Source organism: Suricata suricatta, chromosome 9 (genome assembly GCF_006229205.1).
Source record: "Suricata suricatta isolate VVHF042 chromosome 9, meerkat_22Aug2017_6uvM2_HiC, whole genome shotgun sequence".
NCBI lineage: Eukaryota > Metazoa > Chordata > Mammalia > Carnivora > Herpestidae > Suricata > Suricata suricatta.
The window spans coordinates 76731753-76754488 of record NC_043708.1 but is presented as its reverse complement, the minus strand read 5'-3'; positions in this window follow the sequence as shown (position 1 = coordinate 76754488).

Here is a 22736-nt window from a genome sequence, read left to right as displayed (position 1 = left end):
CTCTGGAAACTTTTAAAAAATTTACTAATAGAGTTCTGGTTTAAGGTGGCACTGTAGGAAGATACTGAACTCACCTCCTTCAATGGGCACGCTGAACTATAGCTACATATGGAAATATTTTCTTTGCAAAAAACCTAAACCCCAGCTGGGTGACTCCTATGCATCAGACAAATTTGTAAAAAAAAAAAAAAAAAAAAACCCACATCGAAGTGGGTACAGGAGGCAGACACATGAACTCCACTCCTGGCACAGACTCACAGTCGGGAGAAAACGCAAACCCTGAAATATCTCTCTGTGGAGCAAAGAGTTTGAAACCTAAATGTTTAAGACCTGCACCTGAGAAATGAGCCCCCAAGACTCAAATGAGCCCCCAAGACTATTCAACTTTGAAAACCGGTGGACTCACATCCACAAGATCTACAAGGCATAGTGAACTGAGGAACAGCTTTTAAAATGCTTGCAATCTTTAGGGCTCCTGAGTGGCTCAGTTGGTTGTCATGATCTCATGGTTCATGAGTTTGAGCCCCCCTTCATGCTCTGTGCCTGCAGAGCCTGCTTTGGATTCTGTGTCTCCCTCCCTCTTTCTCTGCCCCTCCCCGCTTGTTTGTTCATTCTCTCTCTCTCTCAAAAATAAATAATGATTAAAAAAATTTTTTTACATACTTGCAATCTCAGACTCACACACTAGGACCCAATACAAAAGCAGCCAATTGAGGGGTGCCCAGACTTTATGTGAAAAAGGCTTATTTGCTTATCTTAAACCATTGGCTTGAAGGGCAGACATCTGTAAAAGGGCTGCTGGCGTGTTCTCTGGGGATGGAGGCTTGCTGGTGCTACCTTTACACTCACCCTTTGCCTTGCTCAACTCACTGATGCTTCCCAAGAAGAAACTTGTTCCCTCCTCTGGTACCTCAGTATTTATGGCTGCTATACCCAGGACACCTTTAAATTTCCCAACTCTGTGGAGCTTACTCTCAACGGTACCACAGGGCTGTCATGAACAGAGAAGTTCTTAAATGACTACCACCTGTAAGGCACACCAAGCGGAAACAGTCTGAAGAGCCTTGTCTTTCTGTAAAAGAGACCCTCTAGCTTATTTTCATTACTGCAGCCTGTGAAGAACTTTCTAAGACCCTGAAGGACAGGTGTCATCTTTGTATTCTCCCTCCACCAAGTTCCAGAGGGACCTTACCGCATAGAGATGAACTTTTACACACATCTTGTGGTCCAGGTTTTATATATAATGATCCAGATTATGTGGGTGCCACCCAAAGGATGTTCTCTGATCTTATTGTTCTGGCGTCCAGCTGGGTTTATGCTTCTAGGTCCCATGGGACTATAACAATCACAGAGACAGTTCTTAATTAATAACACGAGGGCACTGCACACATGACAGACTGAAGCACACACCAGTCTTTCAGTGAATGAGGTCTATTTGCTTATCCAGGAACTTCCATCAGAAGTGCAGCCTAGTATAACACACATCTAACGGACCTACATAGATATTCTCTAAAATGGAGACCAGTGGACACACTCTGCTCTCACTCTGCCCACTCCAGTTCACCAGGATCTCCCAGAAGAAAGCTTATATCCTTATCTGGGTCCCTGGTTTTTGCAACTGCTTCTAGTAGACATCCCTAGAATACTAATTTTGGTGGTCACTGGGACTTATACCATGACCCCACTGGATTGTGTATATTAGCATACTTCAAAAGCTGCCACCTAAGGGTATAGCTTCCAATCAGCCTACATCTAGATACTGATTGAGATCCTCCCCATTGGGACACAATAGGCTTGGAACAGTCTCAAATACTGGAATTATTAAAAATATAATAGGATGCTTGGAAAATCACAAGGGTTTGAGAGATAACCAATACTAGGGCAGAGTTAAACAATAAGGTTGATCGACATGTGGCCACCCCTTGAAGATTAATAGAGATGGTTCTTTTATCTAATGCATAGAAACCAAAACACACATTTAAGGAAAATAAAGAAACATAAAAATATGTTCCAATGAAAGAACATGATAAAACCTCAGAAAAAATGCTTAAATAAAGTGGAGATAACTGTATTATCTAATAGAGTTTAAAATAATGTTCATAAAGATTGCTCATGAACTTGAGAAAACAGATGAATGCATAAGAAATTCAACAAAGACAGAAAATACAAGAAAGTACCAAATAATGTCACAGAGCTGAAGAATAGAGTAACTGAACAACAAATTGCATTCTAGGGGTTCAGTAGCAGACTAGATGAAACAGAAGATAGGATACATTAACTCAAAAACAAAGAAGTGAAACTCATTAAATTAGAAAAGACAAAAGAAAAAGGTAAAACAAGTGAAGATAGCTTAAGAGACCTATGATACATCATCAAGCTGACCAACATTTGCACTACAGGGGTTCCACAAAGAGGAAAAAGAAAATAAAGGCAGAAAATTTATTTGAAGAATTATTAAAAACTTCCCTAAACTGGGAAAGGGAACTGACATCCAGACCCAGGAAGCCCAGAGATTTAAAATAAGATGAACCCAAGAGATCTACACCAAATCACACTATAATTAAAATGTCAAAAGTTAAAGACAAGGAGATAATCTTAAAAGCATCAAGAGAGAAAACAATATGTTATGTATAAGAGAACCTTTATAAGATTATCAGATTTTTTTTCAGCATAAATTTTGCAGGCCAGATGGGAGTGGCACAATATATTTAAAGTACTAAAAGTAGAAAACTTTCAGCCAAGAATATCTACCCAGAAATGTTGACATTCAGAATTGAAGAAGAAATAAAGATTTTTCCAGACAAACAAGATCTAAAAAAGTTTATCACTGCTAAACTAGCCTTACAAGAAATGTTTAAGGGACTTCTTTAATCTAAAAGGAAAGGATGCTAATTAGTAGCAAGATAATATATAAAGTATAAATCTCATTGGAAAAAGTAAATATATAGTAAACATGGTGGATTAATCACTTATAAAGTGAACATGAAGGTTAAAAGAGGAAAGTAGTAAAAAAAAAGTAATTATAACAATTTATACAGATTAAAAATATATAAAATGTGATATCAAAAAAATAAACCATGGAGGGAGAGACTAAAATTTAGAACTTGAGAATGTGTTTGCACTTAGGTTGTTATTAACTTAAAATAGAATGTTAAAAATACAAGTTGTCATATAAAAAAGTCTCCATCATTATATAGCAAAATACGATAGTCAAGACACAAAAGATAAAGAGAAAAGAATCTAAGTATAAAACTAAACCACAAAGAAGCAGGCAGGAGATAAAAGGAACAGAGAAACAACAACAACAAAAAAACCCAATTAACAAAATGACAATAAGCCCATACTTATTTATAATTACTTTAAATGTAAATGAACTAAATTTTCGAAACAAAAGACGTAGAGTGGCTGACTGGAGTAAAAAAACAAAACCTAACTATATGCTGCTTATAAGAGACTTACTTCAGATTTAAGGAAACACACAAAGTGAAGGGATGAAAAAAACATTCTATGTAAATGTGAACTAAATAAAAGCTGGGGTTGCTACACTTATGTCAGACAAAACAGATTTAAAAAAAATTTTTTTGACATTTATTTATCTTTGAGAGACAGAGAGAGAGTGTGTGAACAGGAAAGGGGCAGAGAGACAGAGACACAGAATATGAAGCAGGCTCCAGGCTTTCAGCTAGTGGTCAGCATAGAGCCTGATGCAGGGCTCAAACCCATGAACCGTGAGATCATGACCTGAGCCAAAGTCAGATGTTCAACCAACGAAGCCACCCAGGCACCCCTCGGACAAAACAGATTTTAAAACAGAAAATGTAGGGGTGCCTGCGTGGCTTAGTCAGTTAACGATCCAACTCTTGATTTCAGTTCAGATCATGATCTCACAGTCCAGAGACAGAACCCCACATCCGTCTCCACTGTTTTAGATTCTCTCTTTCCCTCTGTCCCTTCACATGCATGCATGCTCCACCTCTAATAAATACATACATACATACAGACAGACAGACATATAGCAAAAACAGAAATTGCAAGAAGAGACAAAGAAGAGCATACACAATGATATAGTGGTCAATTCAACAAGAGGATGTAACACCTGTAAATATTCATGTACCCATCATAGGACCACATAAATATATAAACCAAATACAAACAAACCCAAATAAACATCAGGATGATGAAAGTATGAAGCTATAGTACCCCATTTTCATAAAAGGATAGATCATCCAGACAGAAAATCAACAAGAAAACACTGGTCTTAAAAGATTAGACCAGAAGAACTTAACAGATATATACACAATATTCTACACAAAACCAACAGAAAACAAGTATACATTGGACATTTTCCAGGTAGACCTTATGTTAGGCCACAAAACAAGTCTTAATAAATTTTAAAAGATTGAAATAATATCAATCATCTTTTTTGACTATAATGATATGAAGCTAGAAATCATTCTAAGAAGAAAACTGAAAAATTTACAAATATGTGGGAATTAAACATCATGCTACTGAACAACCAATATGTCAAGGAGGAAGTATAAAGAAAAAGTTTTAAAATACCTTGAGATAAATAAAAATGGAAACACAACACACCTAAATTATGGAATATATCAACAGCAGTTCTAAGAAATAAGTTTATAGCAATAAATACTTACCTCAAGTAACAAGGAAAATCTCAAATAACAACCTAACTTAACACCTCAAGAAACTAGAAAAAGAAGAACAAAACTCAGAGTTAATAGAAGGAAGGAAGTAACAAGGTCAGAGCAGAAATCAATGAATTAGGAACTAAAAAGACAACAGAAAATTTCAATGAAACTAAGAGTTTGTGCTTTATGATAGACCACCTATGTGCTATACCACAATAACAAAACGAAGCATAAAAAATTACATGATTGGGACACTTGGGTGGCTAAGTCAGTTGAGCATCTAGCTTTGGTCATGATCTCGTGGTTCATGGGTTCAAGCCTTGGGACCTGGGCTGGCAATGCAGAGCCTGCTTGGGATTCTCTGTCTCTCCTTCCCTCTCTGTCCTTCTCCCTCTCCCTCTCTCAACATAAATAAGCTTAAAAAAATTATATGATAATCTCAATGGATATAGAAAAAGTATTTGACAAATTCAACATCCATCTATGATAAAAACTCTCAGTTAAGTTTATAGGTAATATACCTCTACAAAAGAAAGGCCACATGTGATAAAACCACAAATAACATTATACTCAATGGTGAAACTGAAAGCTTTTCTTTAAAATAAAGAAAAAAGCAAGAATGCCTACTCTGATCACTTTTATTCAACATACTATTGGAAGTTCTACTCAGAACAATTAAATAAAATACATCTAAATCAGAAAGGAAATACAGCTGCTACTGTTTGCAGATGACATGATGTTGTATATAGAAAACCCTTAAGACTCCATTAAAAAACTGTTGAAACTAATCAGTGAATTCTGTAAAGGTGCAGGTAACAAAATCAAGATACAAAAATCCCTTACACTTCTTTACACTAATAGTGAAGTTTCAGAAGCGAAATTAAGAAAATAATCCCAGGGCACTGGGTGGCTCAGTCAGTTAAGTGTCTGGCTTCAGTTCAGGTCATGATCTCACGGTTTGTGGGTTCGAGAGCCCTGCATTGGGCTCTGTGCTGACAGCTAGCTCAGGGCCTGGAGCCTGCTTCGGATTCTGTGTCTCCATCTCTCTCTGACCCTCCCCTGCTCACATTGTCTCTCTCTGTCTCTCAAAAATAAATTAAAAAAAAAAAAAGGAAACAATCCCATTTACAACTGCATCAAGAGTAATAAAATATCTAGGAATAAATTTAATCCTAATATCTAGGAAGTAAAATTTGAAGACACAGATGAAAGATATTGATTGGTCATATGGGAATAATTATTTGTTAAAATGTCCATACTACCTATAGCAATCTACAGATTCAGTGCAATCCCTATCAAAATGCAACTGGCATTTTTCAAAAAATAAAACCAACAATCCTAAAATTTGTATGGAACAACAAAAGGCTCTTAATAGCCAACTAATCTTGAGAAAGAACAAAGTTGGAGAGTTCCCATTCCTTGATTCAAAGTATAATACAAAGCTATAATAATCAAAATGGTATGGTATTATCATAAAAACAGGCGCATAGGTTAATGGAACAAAATAGAGGGCCCAGGGAAAAAATCCATATATATATGCATTAATGATGTTAACTTATGACAAAGGAGCCAAGAATATACAATGGAGGAAAGTACAGTCTCTTCAATAAAATGAGCTGGGAAAACTAGACAACCACATGCAAAAGAATAAAACTCAACCACTGTTTTATACCATACACAATAATTAACTCAAAATGGAGTAAGACTTGAATATAGAATCTGAAACCATAAAACTCCTAGAAGAAAACATAGGGAGTAATCTCCTTGACACTGGTGGTAGCAAACTTTTGACACCAAAACCAAAGGCAAAAATACCCACAAAGAACCAAGTAGGGCTATATCAAACTAGAAAGCTTCTGAACAGCAAAGGACACCATGAATAAAATGAAAAGGCAAACTATTGAATTAGAAAAATAAATTTGCAAGTCATATATCTGAGAAGGGATTAATATCCAAAACATATAAAAAACTCAGCTCAATAACAAAAAATCAATAATTCATTTAAAAAAATAGACAAAGTATTTGAATAGGTATTTTTCTAAAAAGACACAGCTAGCCAAGAGATACATGCAAATGTGATCAGCATTGGTTAGCATCAGGAAAATGCAAATCAAAACTCAATGAGATTATCACCTCACACCTACTTAGCATGGCTATTATCAAAAGGACCAGAGGCAACAAGTGTTGGAGAGGATATGGAAAAAAGAGAACACTTGTGCATTGTTGGAATGAATATAAATTGGTACAGTCACTTTGGAAGATAGTATGGGGGTTCCTCAAAAATTGAAAAATAAACTATCATATAATCCAGCAATTCTATTTCTGATATTTATCCTAACTTTAAAAAAAAGTGTATGCACCCCCTTGGCTGTTTTGACAATAACAGGCAAGATATGGAAACAACCTAAGTGTTCATCAAAAGCTTAATGGATAGAGAAAATCTGCTTTATGTACACACACACACACACACACACACACACACACACACACAGAGGAATAATTTTTGGCCATAAAACAGAAGGTAACACTGCCATTTGCTACAACATATATGGACTTTAAAGCATTCTGCTAAGTGAAATAAGTAAGAAAGGGAAAGACAAATAGGGTCTGATCTTACTCATATATTGAATCTAAAACCAAAAATATAAAAACAAAAACCACACGAAACCAAATTCATATAGAACAAATGGTGGTTGCCATAGGCAGGATGTATGGGGTGGGTTAAATTGGTAAAAGGGTACAAACTTCCAGTTCTAAAGTAAATAAGTCATGGAGAAGTAAGACACAGCACAGCGACTATAGTTAATAATACTTTCTTGCCTATTGGTCAGTAATAAAGAGAGTACATCTTCAAAGTTCTCATCACAAGAAAAAATCATTTTTGTAACTAGGTATGGTAACAGATGTTAACTAGATTTGCTGCCGTGATCATTTTTCAATACGTACAAATACTGAAATATTATGTTGTACACCTGAAACTAATAATATGCTATATGGCAATTATGTCTCAATAAAAGGGAAGAATAAATTGAAAAGAAATTCATCATTTTATTGTTAGTACTATCAATGACCTTTCTTTTTATTGATTATGGAGTGTACATAAAACTTAATTTTTAATTGTTTATTATTTGTTTAATTGTCTTAAAATTCTGCATCAGCAATGAAAAATAGTGCCAAAACTTTTTTAGAGACTGAAAAAAATATCTTTGACTAATCTTTTCTCTTTTTATGCAAATATCGTTTAGCGGTTATCCTCAGTAAATTAGTGCTTAATTGTCCTAAGTCTACTGACACAAAAAGTGCCTAGAAGAAATAATAATGTGCTGGATCTAAAATCCTTTCTTTCATTCATTCATTCATTCATCAGGAGACATCTATTGAAACACTATTTTTGATGCTGGTTTATACTGCTTTTATCGCTTAAAAATATTACATGGTAATAATTCCCAAGCTACTGGCTGGTAGTTAAATCCATAGTAATTCATAAGTAATACAACCCCCTCAGGTCTATATGGCAGTTTTCTTAACTATTCTATAGTTGGCCATTTTTATTACTTCTGGAGTTTTTCACAACTGGAGGACTGCAATAAACATCCACACATAAAGCATTTGCATTTTTTAATGTTTTTTAAATTTATTTTTGAGAGAGAGAGAGCGAGAGAGAGAGAGAGAGAGACAGCGTGAGCAGTGGAGGGTCAGAGAGAGAGAGGGAAACACAGTATCGGAAGACAGACTCCAGGCTCTGAGCTAGATATCAGCAAAGAGCCTGATGTGAGGTTCGAACCCACAACCATGAGATCATGACCTGGGCTAAAGCCAGATGCTTAACCAACTGAGCCACCCAGGCGCCCCAGCATTTGCATTTTTGAGATTATTTCCTCAATCTCTTTACCAGAATTAGAATTAGTGAGTCCAGGAGAATTAGCTCCTTCAAAGCTGTTATGTATTGTCAAACTGCTATACTAGCTTCCTGATCAATGTATGTTACCACCACCAAGATATTAATTTAACGTTATAAATAAAAATTACCTATGTATTTCTGTGGTTATCTGTTGTGTTGTTTTCTTTTGTTTCTCATTTTGGATTTTGAGTCTTTTTCCTTAATTAGGAATTAAAGCAGTGCCTTTTTTTTTTTTCCCCAAAAAACTTTGTCCTACTTTCAGTGTTATGTTATTATTTATTCTGGTCTCTATTTTATTTATTTCTAATTTCTCTTTGTTATTTCCTTCCTCTACTAAATTTCAGCTACTTTTTTTTTCTGGTTCTTTGTGGTATAATGTTTACTTGAGCTTTTTCTTAATACAAGCATTTATAGTACACATTTCACTCTAACATCTGCTTTTGCTGCATCCTATATGTTTTGAAATATTTTTTCTTGTTGTTTTGAGACATATTTTGTTTTACTGTTTAATTTCTTATTTGGCCCATTGCTTGTGTGGTGTGTTGTTTAATGTTTACATACTACATTTGTAATATTTATATTGTAGGTCATCCAGCTTTTTTTTTTTAATGTTTTTTAAATGTTTTCTTTATTTTTGAGAGAGACAGAGACAGACAGACAGCATGAGCAGGGGAGGGTCAGAGAGAGAGAGGGAGACACAGAATCTGAAGACAGGCTCCAGGCTCTAAGCTAGCTGTCAACACACAGCCTAACACGGGGCTCGAACCCATGAACGGAGAGATTATGATCTGAGCGAAGCTGGAAGCTCAACAGACTGAGCCACCTTGGCGCCCCATATCCAGCTTTGTTTTGTTGTTGATCTTTAGTTTTATACCATTGTGGTCGGAAAAGACAGTTCAGTCTTCTTAAATTTATAATATTTGTTTATGTCTCTTTTCATATGATTTAACTAGGCAATTCTCTTGTGTGTACTTGAAGAAAATGCATATTCCATTTCTCTTAGATAGGATGTTTTGTATAGATCTTTTAGAACCATATATTCTGAAGTATGCTTCAAGTAAAAAAAGGTTCTTTTTGGAAAAAAAAAACTTTACGTGAGGGTATTTGCTTAAATAAAGCATATCAGAGGAAGGGAGGCAGATGTGTGGATGGGTGAAAAAGGTGAAAGGGGTTAAGAGTATACCCATCACAAAGAACATTGAGTGATGATGTACGGAAGTGTTGAATCACTATATTGTACGCCTGAAGTGAATATATCACTATGTTAACTACACTGGAATTAGGATTAGTTTAATAAAAAGAAAAATAAAAATTGACACTCATTATGAAAACCACAAATAAAAATGGAAAATAGATTTAAAATATGAATACCATTTCTGAAGATTACATGCACACACACATTCTTTTCAAAATGAAAAAAAAGTTTTCTTTTTAGGCTTGCATATGGTACATTTGTTTTCTTTTTAAATGTGTTTTATCTTTGAATTTTAAAAAGGAAAAGAAAAATATCAATTTTAGTGTTTAATGAAGAATGTAAAGATCTGTGAAACAATAACTGACTTTGGGTAAAAAATTAGAACTGTGCTTCTAAGGGCATAGTTTTATTTATAAAAAATAAGGTGACAATAATAGTGTATGTGAAGCTCTCCTTCCTTAGTAGATTCTGCTCTAAATTTTCAGATTTAATTTTTTAAGACTAGTAAAAGATTGGCATTTATCAGGTAATAAATTCAGAAGCATGCAAACTACTTCTATGATTGTACAATTTATATCTGGGCACATATAGCTAGCTTTAATTCAACCTGATTAGAAACAAGTTTTATTCCAGCCTTGTGGTTAGACTATTTTCCATATTGTGGACAATGATATTCATCTCCCACACTGCTTTCAGCAAAGGAGCAATTCCAGTCCATTTCATGTACTTTACAATGGATGTTTATTTAGTATGCTGAATAATCATCTGACATCACTTGGCTTCCTGATAAGGCCTTTGATGTTCTCAAATGAAGTTTGATCTCACATCTGCAGCACCATTTAAGGCAACACAGTTCTGGGAAACCTTATGAGGAAACTCTTCCAACTCAAAGCACACATACAACAGCATACATCAAAAAGTTGAGTGCAAGACAAGCATTCTTTAAATAAAGACCAGAAAGGAATCTCACCGGTTTAATCTTCAGGATCAATAAGAAAAATCCTAACATATTCCATTTTATGACCACACACACACACACACACACACACACACACACACACACACTTTTCATACATTAACAAATTGTATTCAAAATTGCCTTAAGAAAAGTTAAAATACATGAAGCATTTTATGTAATCACCACAAATTACCCAAAGTTATGGTTCTCATTTCTTGATCATAATTACTTTAAAAGTTCTCAAATTGTAACCTATCACATTTCTTAAATGTATTCAGCAAAAAAATATATTATCAGGATCCAAGATAATTTGATTGCCTACTTGTAGCACTTCATAGATTTTGTAATGCGAAATGCAAATTGAATGTTGTGACTGATTTATAATCTGAGTAATTATTGGGTAGACTTAATTATTTTATGTGTGTGCAACATATTTAATAAATGTTATTGTTATATTTAGTACAGGAAACAAAGAATCAACAGAATCTTTAAAAATGAAAGCTTACACTATATTTATGATCTGTTGTTTAGAAACCAATGACTTTTTTCTTCTGGGCATTTGACATTGCATTCCACTCCTGACTTCCATGATATATTACTCTCCTGGACCTTGATTCTCTGACTGCTATTCTCTGATTATTCTTTGCCATGAAAGATGGTAACTCCTAAGCATATTTACAGAATCCTTTTGCTTTTTTGCTTTAGGGAATTCATATATTCAGAAGAAACACTTTACCAACTTTATTTCGTCTGCTCTCAGTATTGGTAACATATCTATACTCTTACAGTTCTGAAGCATTAGTTGACTTGTGAAAAGTAGCATTTATATTGGCTATCAAAACCTAATGGTGACCATGTGAGAAATTAAAGTTCTCATGTTTCCTATACTCCATAATTTACCATTTCTTAATTTTCCATTATTTTCTACATCATTACCATCTCTGTTTGAGACCTTACAAAGGTTTTCTTCTTCACCTCATTCTTATCATCACCTGTGTACTCTACATAACAAAGAGACCCACACCTTCCATTTCCACTTTAGTCAATGTAAATTAGTCCCTAACCATTTTCCAAACATGGATAATCACACAGCTTTCAACTTTAGGAAATATTTCTTTTTTTATAAAAATATTTACTTTTGAAAGAGAGAAACAGAGCATGAGCAGGGGAGAAGCAAAAGAGAGAGGGAGACACAGAATCTGAAGACAGGCTCCAGGCTCAGAGCTAGCTGTCAGCACAGAGCCGATGTGCTGCTTAGTCTGCCCCTGCCTAATTGTTTTCAAGCTCTTTCAGGTGACTTGTGTTGCCCGGCACACACACTTTTGTGTGTGTTTGTATATACGATTTTCTTCTTTCTTTCCAAATATGCACTTTCTCTTCCCAAATCCAAATCTATGCTCTAATGAGCCCCTTCCATCCTTGGTTTGCATTTTTCAAGTTGCATTTTGCTTTATGTGATAATCTTAAACTTCCCAATTAGACTGCTTCTCTTCCATTTCTCTCATACAAAGATAAAAGTATGCTGAGTAATTTCAGCACCCACTCTTTACTCAGTGAATACTTTTGTTGACTAAACTATGCCATGAGATAGGTGTGTGTGTGTGTGTGTGTGTGTGTGTGTGTGTGTGTGTGTTTATTTAGGGGAAAAAGGAACTTTTCAAACTCTGAAAGACGGCATCAGAAGAATATTAGAATCTATAGGGAGCCTCTTTCCCCCGTGTAGGACATCAGGATCTGAGAGTAAAATAAAAAAATTCAAATGTTTATAATAATTACCAGTAGAAAAATCACCCAAAGACTGTTTGTGCTATGTGGCTGAGAAGCCTTTAGAACGCCAAAGATCAATCTAGGTAATGACAGTATAGCTTCAACTTTAACTCAGAAACGTGATGAACTTAGAATCTGGAGAAGAATCAGTTGTGATGAGACCTGTCTAGAGAACGGTGTGAGCACAGATGGGTTGGTCTGAAAGAAGTCTAAAAAAAGTAAGTTGGAGAACATGGACATTTGTGGGCACTGTCAGAGTAAGGGAGATACTGAACCTGGGAGGATAGGAGCCGGCTGAGGAAAGAATCATTTTCCATGCTTTTCCATGCCATTGATAAATTTCACTTAGAATTTCCATGGGCTCTGATTCCATGGACTAGATAGTCTCCTCCAGATCTAGTTTCCAGTTTTCTCTGCCTTGCTCTCTGTTCTGAGAGGATGCTTTCCTCAGCTTGTACATCAAGTCTCCTTTAAATCAAAATTCCACTTGGTCTCAGCCAATGGGGTAGTGGTTGAAGGTTACAGGTCAAGAAGAGGGGTTAGGGTGCAGTCCTCCACATAAAGGCAGTTTCTGTCAGGTGGACTCTCTTCAAAAGCTACCACCCTCACCAGGCTCTAATCACAGCTATTCCCTTTGACCTTTTAGGCGAAGCATTGGCTATACTTAGCATTGAGTTGAGACTGGTCTCGTGGTTTCCTATCCCATCGTCACCCCCAAATCCTGGTCATACTGCTTTCTAAAAAGACCTTTAACTATATTCTCTTCAGTTACCTACTTTGGTATGTGCTATCTGCTTCTTTCTGGAACCTTGACTCATACACATCATTATCACCTACTGACTGCTTTTTAGCTTCTTCAGAAGATGATTGATTGATAGATAGATAGATAGATAGATAGAGTGTGTGTATGTTCTCATTGTAAAAGAATTAACTTTTGTTCTAACCTAAAAATCCATCTCTAAACGGTTTGACTTGCCTGAATCAATCTTTGAAAACATATCCTGCTTTGGGTGCACACTGACAAACCATGCGGGGCCATGAAACCTTGGGCTGTGAGAAACACTCATAGAGATCTTACCTAATTTGAAAATTTTCTAGGATATGCCAAAGTTGAAATCTTTGACATCTGTAAAGCCTTTGAAGCCAGAAGCCAGTTTAGATTTTAATCAAATAGTGGACATTTTATGATGGAGCTGAGCCAAATACAGTTTGTTCCACGGAGTAGAATTACTGAGCAGTACTATATTATATGGTGTAAGTTCTTTAGCTTGAAACTATAGAGTCATTTGACAATCTTTAAGGGGAATATGATCTTTCAGTTTGGGGCCAAAAAGTTGGATTTTTGACAACCTGCCTAGACATGACAAAAACAATTTTCTAATTTTTTAAAAAGAGATAAGCAAAGATCAATGTATAGAAAAAAAATGAAAAAGCTTTAGTTGTAAACAGGCAATTCACAGAAGTTACATGCAAATGGCACTTAACCAGATAAAAAGATGCTCAAATTTTCTCATTAAAAAGAGTGCACAGGGCTGAGTGGGAAAATTTATAATCTGAGTCTGAAATATTTGATTGCTTCGAAAAATAATATTCTCCACGACTATAGGTTCATGTTAAAACAAAACAAAAATCTCAGAAAACAATTTAGGCTCCATTGGCCTACTCCAGACAACTTATGCATTAACAAAGGTTGCTATGCGAAGACAGCTAAGGCATAAAAATGTATTTAAACCTATGAGAACATAATGATATTAAAATAATGTGTCACGGCACATGGGTGGTTCAGTAGTTCAAATAGCCAACTTCAGCTTAAGTCATGATCTCACTGGTTCGGGAGCTGGAGCCCCGCATCAGGCTCTTTGCTTCAGATTCTGCATCTCACTCTCTCACTGCCCCTCCCTCATTCATACTCTGTCTCTCTCAAAAATAAACGTTACCAAAAAAGTATGTCATATTTGAAGGATGCCAGGGAAACAACACTTTATTTTGACAACTGATTAAAAAATGGAAAGAAACATGCATTTTCCCCCTGCATGTTTCCGAATTACTTGACAAGGCAAATTTCACCTATTAGGAGTATGTTAGTCAATAAAGAAGAAATAATAGATTAGAATATCAAAAATTTTAATCCCTAATGCAGACATCAGAAAATGAAAGAAATCAGAGAGAGTGTGGCTCCTGACAGAAATACAGATGACCACTTCTGAAGTAATTTTATTGGAAAAGTAAATAAAAACTGGATCCCTCAAGCCTATAGTTCTAACTCCCACCAGTCGGGAAATACCGAGGGCAGAGAAGCATGCTCAGCGGGACCATGAGAAGCAATCAACACAATACGGACTGTGAGAAAGTCAACAGGCCTGAGGAGTATTTAGATATTTTTAAAATTAATTGCCAACACTTAAAAATTTAGGCTATTTTACCCAGCAATCCATAAGTCCATCTTGTACTGAAAATTCAAAGTATCTGTGACACTGTGTCATCAAATAGAAAGCAAAATTTATCTTGGGCCAGGTAGCAGCTAGATCTCCAAGATGAGCCATATTTTCTCCAATATACAACAAAAATCACCAGGCTCACTTTCATCATGTTACTGTAAGTCTCTAGGTTTTTAATCTCTGTTGTGAGGGATTTTTGTCATCTATGATGGCTGATGTGGTGTGCTTTTACCAGACAGAGACCCATTTATTCAAGTCGTTCAGAGGACAATTTATTCTCTATTTATTCTATATCAGACAGTATACAAAGGACTGGGGAAAGGGTACTAATTTATTTTTTTATTGTTTATTTTTTCTTAGTCCTCTAACATTTTAAAAGAGTATTAGTTTTTAATTTTAAGTTTTTATTTATTTTTTAAAATTATTTTTGAGAGAGAAAGAGAGAGAGGCAGAGAGGGAGAGAGGGAGAGAAGGAGGGAGAGAGGGAGGGAGGGAGGGAAGGGCAGGCAGAGAGAGGGGAGGGCAGAGGATCTGTCTGACAGCAGAGAGCCCCATGCAGGGCTTCAACTCCTGGACCACGCGATCATGACCTGAGCTAAAGTCAGATGCTCAACTGACTGAGCCACCCAGACACCCAAAAAAAGTATTTGTCTTTTTAGAGCAGTTTAGGTTCACAGCAAAACTGAGAGGTAGCTACAGAAATTTCCCTTACACTCCCTGCTCCGACACGTGTGTATAGACTTCCCTGTTATCAGCCTCTCACAAGAGTGGTACATTTGTTATCATTGGTGAACCCACACTGACACATCATTATCACTCAAAGTCTGTAGTTTACCTTAGGACTCACTTTCAGTGTTGAACATTTGATGAATTTGGACCAATGTAGAAGGACCCATATTTATCCGTATAATACCAGACAGAGCATATTCACTGCACTAAAAATCCTCTGTGCTCCGCCTATTCATCTCTTCTGACCCCTCAACTCCAGGCAACAACTGATCTTTTTACTATCTTTATAGCTTTGCCTTTCCCAGAATGTCATATAGTTGGAATCACAGAGTAAGTAGCCTGTTCAGATTGGCTTCATTCACTTAGTAGTACACATTGAGTTTCCTGCATATTGTTTCATAGCTTGTCAGCTCATTTCTTTTTAGTGCCAAACAACATTCCATTGTCTGGATGTACAATACTTAATTTATCCTCTCGTTTACTCGGGGACGTCTTGGTTGCTTCCAAGTTCTGGCAATCATAAATTATGTTGCCATTAACATCCATGTGCAGGTTTTTGTGTAGATGTTAGTTTCTAACTCCTTTGGGTAAATACTGAGGAACACTGATTGATAGATCATATGTGAAGTTTATATTTTTTTTATAAGAAACCACCAAACTGACATTTAATGTGTGCCATTTTGCATTCCCAACAGGATTGGATGAAAATTCGTGTTCCACATCATCGTCAGTATTTAGTATTGTCAGTGGTTTGGATTTAGGTCATTCTAAAGGGTGTCTAGTGGTGTCCGGTTGTTTTAATTTGCATTTCTATGATGATATATGATGGGAAACATCTTTTCACATGGTTATCTGCCATCTGTACATGGTCTTTGGTGAAGTGTTAACGGCCTTCTGCCTGTTTCTTAATTGGGTTGTGTTTATTTCTTTAAAAAAATTTTTTTTAATGTTTTATTTATTTTTGAGACAGAGAGAGACAGAGCATGAGAGGGGGAGGGGCAGAGAGAGAAGGAGACAGAACCAGAAGCAGGCTCCAGGCTCTGAGCTGTTAGCACAGAGCCTGGTGGGGGCTCGAACCCATGAACATGAGATCTGACCTGAGCCGAAGTCGGAGGCTTAGCCGACTAAGCCACCCAGGCACCCTGGGTTGTTGTTTTCTTATTCCTGGGTTTTTAAGAGTTCTTTTTGCATTTGGGCATGCATCCTTTATCACACTTGTCGTTTTGCAAATATTTTCTCCCAGTCTATGGCTTATTTTCTCATTCTCTTGACATTGACAGAGGAATTTTGAATTAAAAACATTTTTTATGTTTATTTTTTTAAGAGGGAGACAGAGCAAAAGCAAAGGAGGAGCAGAGAGAAACGGAGACACAGGCTCCAAAGCAAGATCCAGGCTCTGAGCTGCCAGCACAGAGCCTAACATGGGGCTTGAACCCACAAACATCAAGATCATGACCTGAAGTTGGACACTTAACCAACTGAGCCACCCAGGCACCCCAAATTTTTAAAATTTTGAAGGCCAGTTTATCAATTACTTCTTTCACGGAAGTGTCTTTAATGTATCTAAAGTGTCATCATCACCACACTCAAGGTCATCTAGATTTCCTTTTATACTATAATCTAGGAATTTTACAGGTTTGTGTTTTATATGGAAATCTGTGATCCATTTTGAGTTCATATTTGTGAGAAGTATAAGGTCCTTGTCAAGATTTTTTTTTGCATGTTTATGTCCAATAGTTTCCAGCATCATTTGTTGAAAGGATTATTTTTGCTTCACTGTATTGCTTTTGCCTCTGCTCTTCTCTCAAAGATCACTTGATTATGTATGCGGATTTATTTCTGAGCTCTTTATTCTGTTGCATTGATCTAGTTATTTATTCTTTCACCAATGCAACACTGTACTGCTGTTTTGTAGATGGTCTTGAGTTGGATAGTGTCAGTATTCTAAGTTTGTTCTTCTTCAATGTTGCTTTGGATGTTCTGGGTCTTTGACTTATATAAACTTAGAATCAGTTTATTCATATTCATAAAATAACTTTTGGGATTTTGACTGGGATTACATTGAATCTATAGAGTAGTTGGAAAGAATGGGCATCTTGCCAATACTGAGACTTCCTCTTAATGAACCTGGAATATATCTTCATTTATTCTATTTTTTTATTTTGTTCATCAAAGTTTTACAGTTTTCTTCATATATATCTTACTTAGATTTTGTTAGATTTATAATAATCACTTCATTTTGGGGGCTGCTAATGTAAATGCTATTATAGTTTTATTATTTTTATTTTTTTAATGTTTGTTTATTTTCAAGCAACAGAGAAAGACAGAGCTTGATCAGGGGAGGAGCAGAGAGAGGGAAACACAATTAGAAGCAAGCTCCAGGCTCTAAGCTGTCAGCACAGAGCCTGACTTGGGGCTCATACCCACACACTGTGAGATCATGACCTGAGCTGAAGTTGGATGCTTACTCAACTGAGCCACCCAGGAGCCCCATTGGTTCATCACTGCAGAGGCCCAGAGATGATGGCCAGGTGCCAGGCGACCCCAGAAAAAGTTCATGCAATTGTGTAGCAGCAGCAGTTCAGGGACTATAGTAAATCTCAACACACATCTGGCGCCAGACTTCACTGCACCTAGCATCCTTGTCCCAACACCAGGTAGCGTGGGTGTTCTCTGGGGTCTGCTGGCACCTGTATCCCCATTGTCTCTGTCCGTTTTCCATAAACAAAAACAGCTTCCTACCCAATGTGGCTTCTCTTTCGCTCAGTTCACCTCTCCACACCGTGTACCTGCTGAGTTCTGTGGCTCAGTTATGCAGATCGTTGAGTTAATCTTCAGATTCATTTTCTAGGTGTGCAAAATGGTTTGGTGCTAATCTAGCTGCATTTCAGGGATGAGAGTAACAGGGAACTTCCCTGCTTCTCTGCCATCTTGGCCCCTCCCTCCAGTTATAGACTGATGTTTTTTAAAAGTATTGTTGCATTCAGTTTATTAATATTTTATTGAGATTTCTTGCATCTATGTTCCTCATTCTGCACGTTTCTTTATTAGTGGAGTTTTTGTCTACTTTTGGTCTCAGGGAGGCTAACCAACATGCTACTGAACAATGAATGGGTCAACCGGGAAAATGAAAAAAGACAAAAACTTCAATTTTGATTTCACAAATGAAAATGAAGACATAATGGTCCAAAACCTTTGGGATACAGCAAAAGCAGTAAGAGAGAAGTATATACAAATACAGGCTTATCTCAAGAAGCAAGAAAAATCTCAAACAATCTAACCTTATACCTCCAGGTGTTAGAAAAATAACAACAAATGAAGCCTAAAGACAGCAGAAGGAAGAAAATAATAAAGATGAGAGCAGACATAAATGAAATAGAAACTAAAAAATTAACAGATCAATGAAACCAGGAACCAGTTCTTTAAAAATAAATAAAATTGATAAACCTTTAGCCAGACTTACCAGAAATTAATAAAATTGATAAACCTTTAGCCAGACTTATCAGAAACCAAATAAATAAAATCACAAATGAGAGAGGAGAAATAACAACCAATACCACAGAAATACAATTATAAGAGAAGAGTTATATGGAAGACTGTATGCTAACAAATTCAACAAACTAGAAGAAATAAATTCCTAAAAACATATAAACTACCAAAACTGAAAAAGGAAGAAATAGAAAACTTGAAGAGACTGATAACCAGTAAAGAAATTAAATCAGCAATCAAAAAACTCCCAACAAACTAATGTATGAGGCTAAATGGTTTCATAGGTGAATTCCACCAAAAATTTAAAGAGTTAATAACTATTCTTCTCAAACTATCAAAAAAATAGAAAAGGAAGGAAAACTTCCAAATTCATTCTGTGAGGTCAGCCTTACCATGCTGTCTACTTTATCCATCAGAGACTTTAGCATATTAATCATAACGATTTTAAATTCCCAGTTTGATCATTCCAACATCCCTGTGATGTCTGGTTCTGATGTTTGTTCACCCTCTAAATTTTTTTTCTTTTCCTTTTTTTTTTTTTTTTTTTTTTTTTTTTTTTTTTTTTTTTTTTTTTTTTTTTTTTTTTTTTTTTTTTTTTTGCCTTTTATTATGTCTTAAATTTTTTTCTTAAATAACAGAATCAGGTACTGAATAAAAAGAACTTTTGTAGATAGGTCTTTAGTAAAGTGGTGGTGAGGCGTGAAGATGGAAAGAATGTTCTATAGTCCTATGATTAGGTGTTCAGTCCTTTAGTGAGCCTCTTTTATGGACTGTGAGCTCCACATGTATTTCCCAGGATGGCCAGAGTGAACTGGAGCTAGGTATTCCCTTTCCCCAAATTAGTTAGGCTCTGATAATAACCTAGCAGGTCAGGCCTCACTTAAGTAGTTTCTCCTGAGGGCAGGACTTGTTAAGAAGAACAAAGTACTTTGGCACATTTCAAAATGGTCCTCTTTCCCCTTTCCCTGCCGGAAGCATAAGAGGATTTTTCTCCAATATTTACTGTGAGAACCCGATCCAGCTCAAAGATTTACCTGGTGGTAAATCTCATAAAATCATGGGCTCACCCTTGGAGTTTTTAACACTCACAGTTGTCCACACTGAACCTCCAGCAATTCTACAATCATAGTTCAGATTTTCCTATCAAGCACTGGTTCCTACCATGATTTCTATTTGTCTCTGTTTCAGTAAGTTGCTATTCTCTATACTTGTTGGTGTGTCCAGTCTTATGGGTCACTATTTGCCCTGTGTCCCCTCCTTTCTTACGGATCTTACAAGGGTTGTTGATTTTTCCATCTGTTCAGCCTTTCACTTGTTAGGTTGGAGTTTCTTACATGTGGAAATGGAAACCTTGATCCTCATGTATATTTCATAGTCTGACATTTGCTGGCTCTGAATTCAAATTTAGTTGTGAAAAGGAATGCCCTCAGCACAGATTGCTGGAGGAGGAAAATAATGCAAAGTGATCTTTCGTTTGGATAATTGAGGAAGTTGAGATTGCCAGTTGCTTCTAGGGGTACAATGCTCTTCTTAGTTTAGAACGAGGTGATTTTGTGATCGTAAGGTAATGTTCATGTGAAAGTGTTTTTTTTAGGCATTTAGAAAGATGCTTATGCATGCCTATCCTCAGTCTTGCCCTCTATGTGATGGTTCAGAACTGGAGTTCTATTATATTCTGTCTAGACGGAAGAAAGCCACATGTATTTTAACTACTTATTTGAAAAAAATAACTAAATGAATTAACATTTTTTCCCTGGCACATAAATTTCTGATCAATCCCTAAATATCTTTTTTCTACTTAATAATTTATTCACAGCAGATTATTAATCCATGGCTAGTCCACCTTGCCTCACAGCAGAGCGCATAATTCATTTGTTCCACTTTCCTACAATCCACCAGCCGATGTTTTTCAGGCAATGCTAATTAATAATTATATTCTCCTTAGTAAGACAAAGTAGTAAGTCTACTTTTAACAAAATAACATGGAGTTCCAAAACTAAAAGCAAATGACCTTTGGGTTATTGGTACTTCTGCTTTTCCTCCACTGGCATGGAAACAAGAGTGCTGGCTCATAAAATGTGTATAAATGAGAGGAAAGATTACAGAAGCTGGAATTAGTCATGATAAAGACAGCAAGCACAAATGAGGAAGGATTCACGGACAGAAAATAAATAGAAGAGAGGACCAAGCAGGAGAAATTGAATTCTAAACTTTCCTCCATCAAGTGCTATCCTTCAACCTCCTAGAGCAACACTCTCGCCCTGTGGACACACTTTAAGCAAGGACAGCAATGAGCAGAAGTTAACTACAGATTTTTACTAAGTAAGTGTTTCACTTCAGCTGGATCATTAAGAGTGACAGAGACATTGCCAGAATTTCAGATGGGTGTCAATTGTGGCTCATGAATAAAAATAAGGAAAGATCAATTATGAATACTTCCTTGATATTAAAAAAAAACCCAAGAAGGGAGGAGAGTATTTCCATGTCCAGACAGTTTGGTGCTAACTCAGCACCCAATTTATATGTTGAATTCTAACCTCAGTATACACTTAGTCAAGTGTTACATGTTTCAAAATAAGTCTTGTGAGCTGCAGAGATTTGATTCATGGAATTCTAATTGAGTAGGGCCAGATGTGCAGAACCCGGAGTTTGTGCAAGGGCGTCCGATAGAAACGGGCCTTTTTCTATTTCACCATCATTTCTCTCAACTCCCTACACTGGAGGCTCAAACTCTCACCTCTGCTTTTTGGATAAAACCTGAATAGTTACCTAACAAGGAAGACTCTCCAGAATGTTGCCCTTATTCATTTCCTTTTTGCCTTTTTATCTTTCTTTTACAAATTTTCAGGTCTAGCCAAACTCAATTACTCAAGCCACTTGCTCTTCAACTTCTCATTACTAGCTCAAGTAGCTGCCCCACCTGAAACACCTTTGGTCTTATTTATGTTCTCCACTTCTTTCAGGAAGCCTTCCCTGATTCTCCAGCTGGATAGAATACATTCCTCTTCTGAAAACACTTACTGGTTTTATGAGCTTTTTGTTGTACATCTCCCACTTCTCTTCACACTAGTTAGTTTTATGTATGTTTTAGAAAGTGTCCTTCAAACTATGTCATTGTGTTTCCATGGTAACAAGTATTCATTACAGGGAATTTTATTTAGGTCCTCATGCTCTGAGAAACGGTCTAACTTAGGCAAAAGTTAGTGATGCCTACTACTCCCAAGCTTGATTTTTTTTTTTCAATGTGCAGTCTTAGGGATACTGTCTTCTTTACTCCAGGCAGTCTGTTTGGATCTGTGAGCATATTATCTCTAATCTTTACACTCCTAAGGGGTGAGTTTCTCCTATGTTTATAAATCAGGAAACCTGGAAGTTAATAAATTACTCAATGTCATGCGGCTTATAAGTATCTGAGCCTGGTTTCTATCCCAACCCCATCAGCCTCTATATCCCACTTGCTTTTTACTGTCCCCTGATATTTTCTGTTAATTATTTATGTTTAAAAAGCAACAATTTCTTTATAAAGAATGTGTCTTTATTTTTTCTTTTAAATATGGAAGCCCAACTTCTGTGTGCTTATCCCATGTCCCAATTCTTTTTACTTTATATA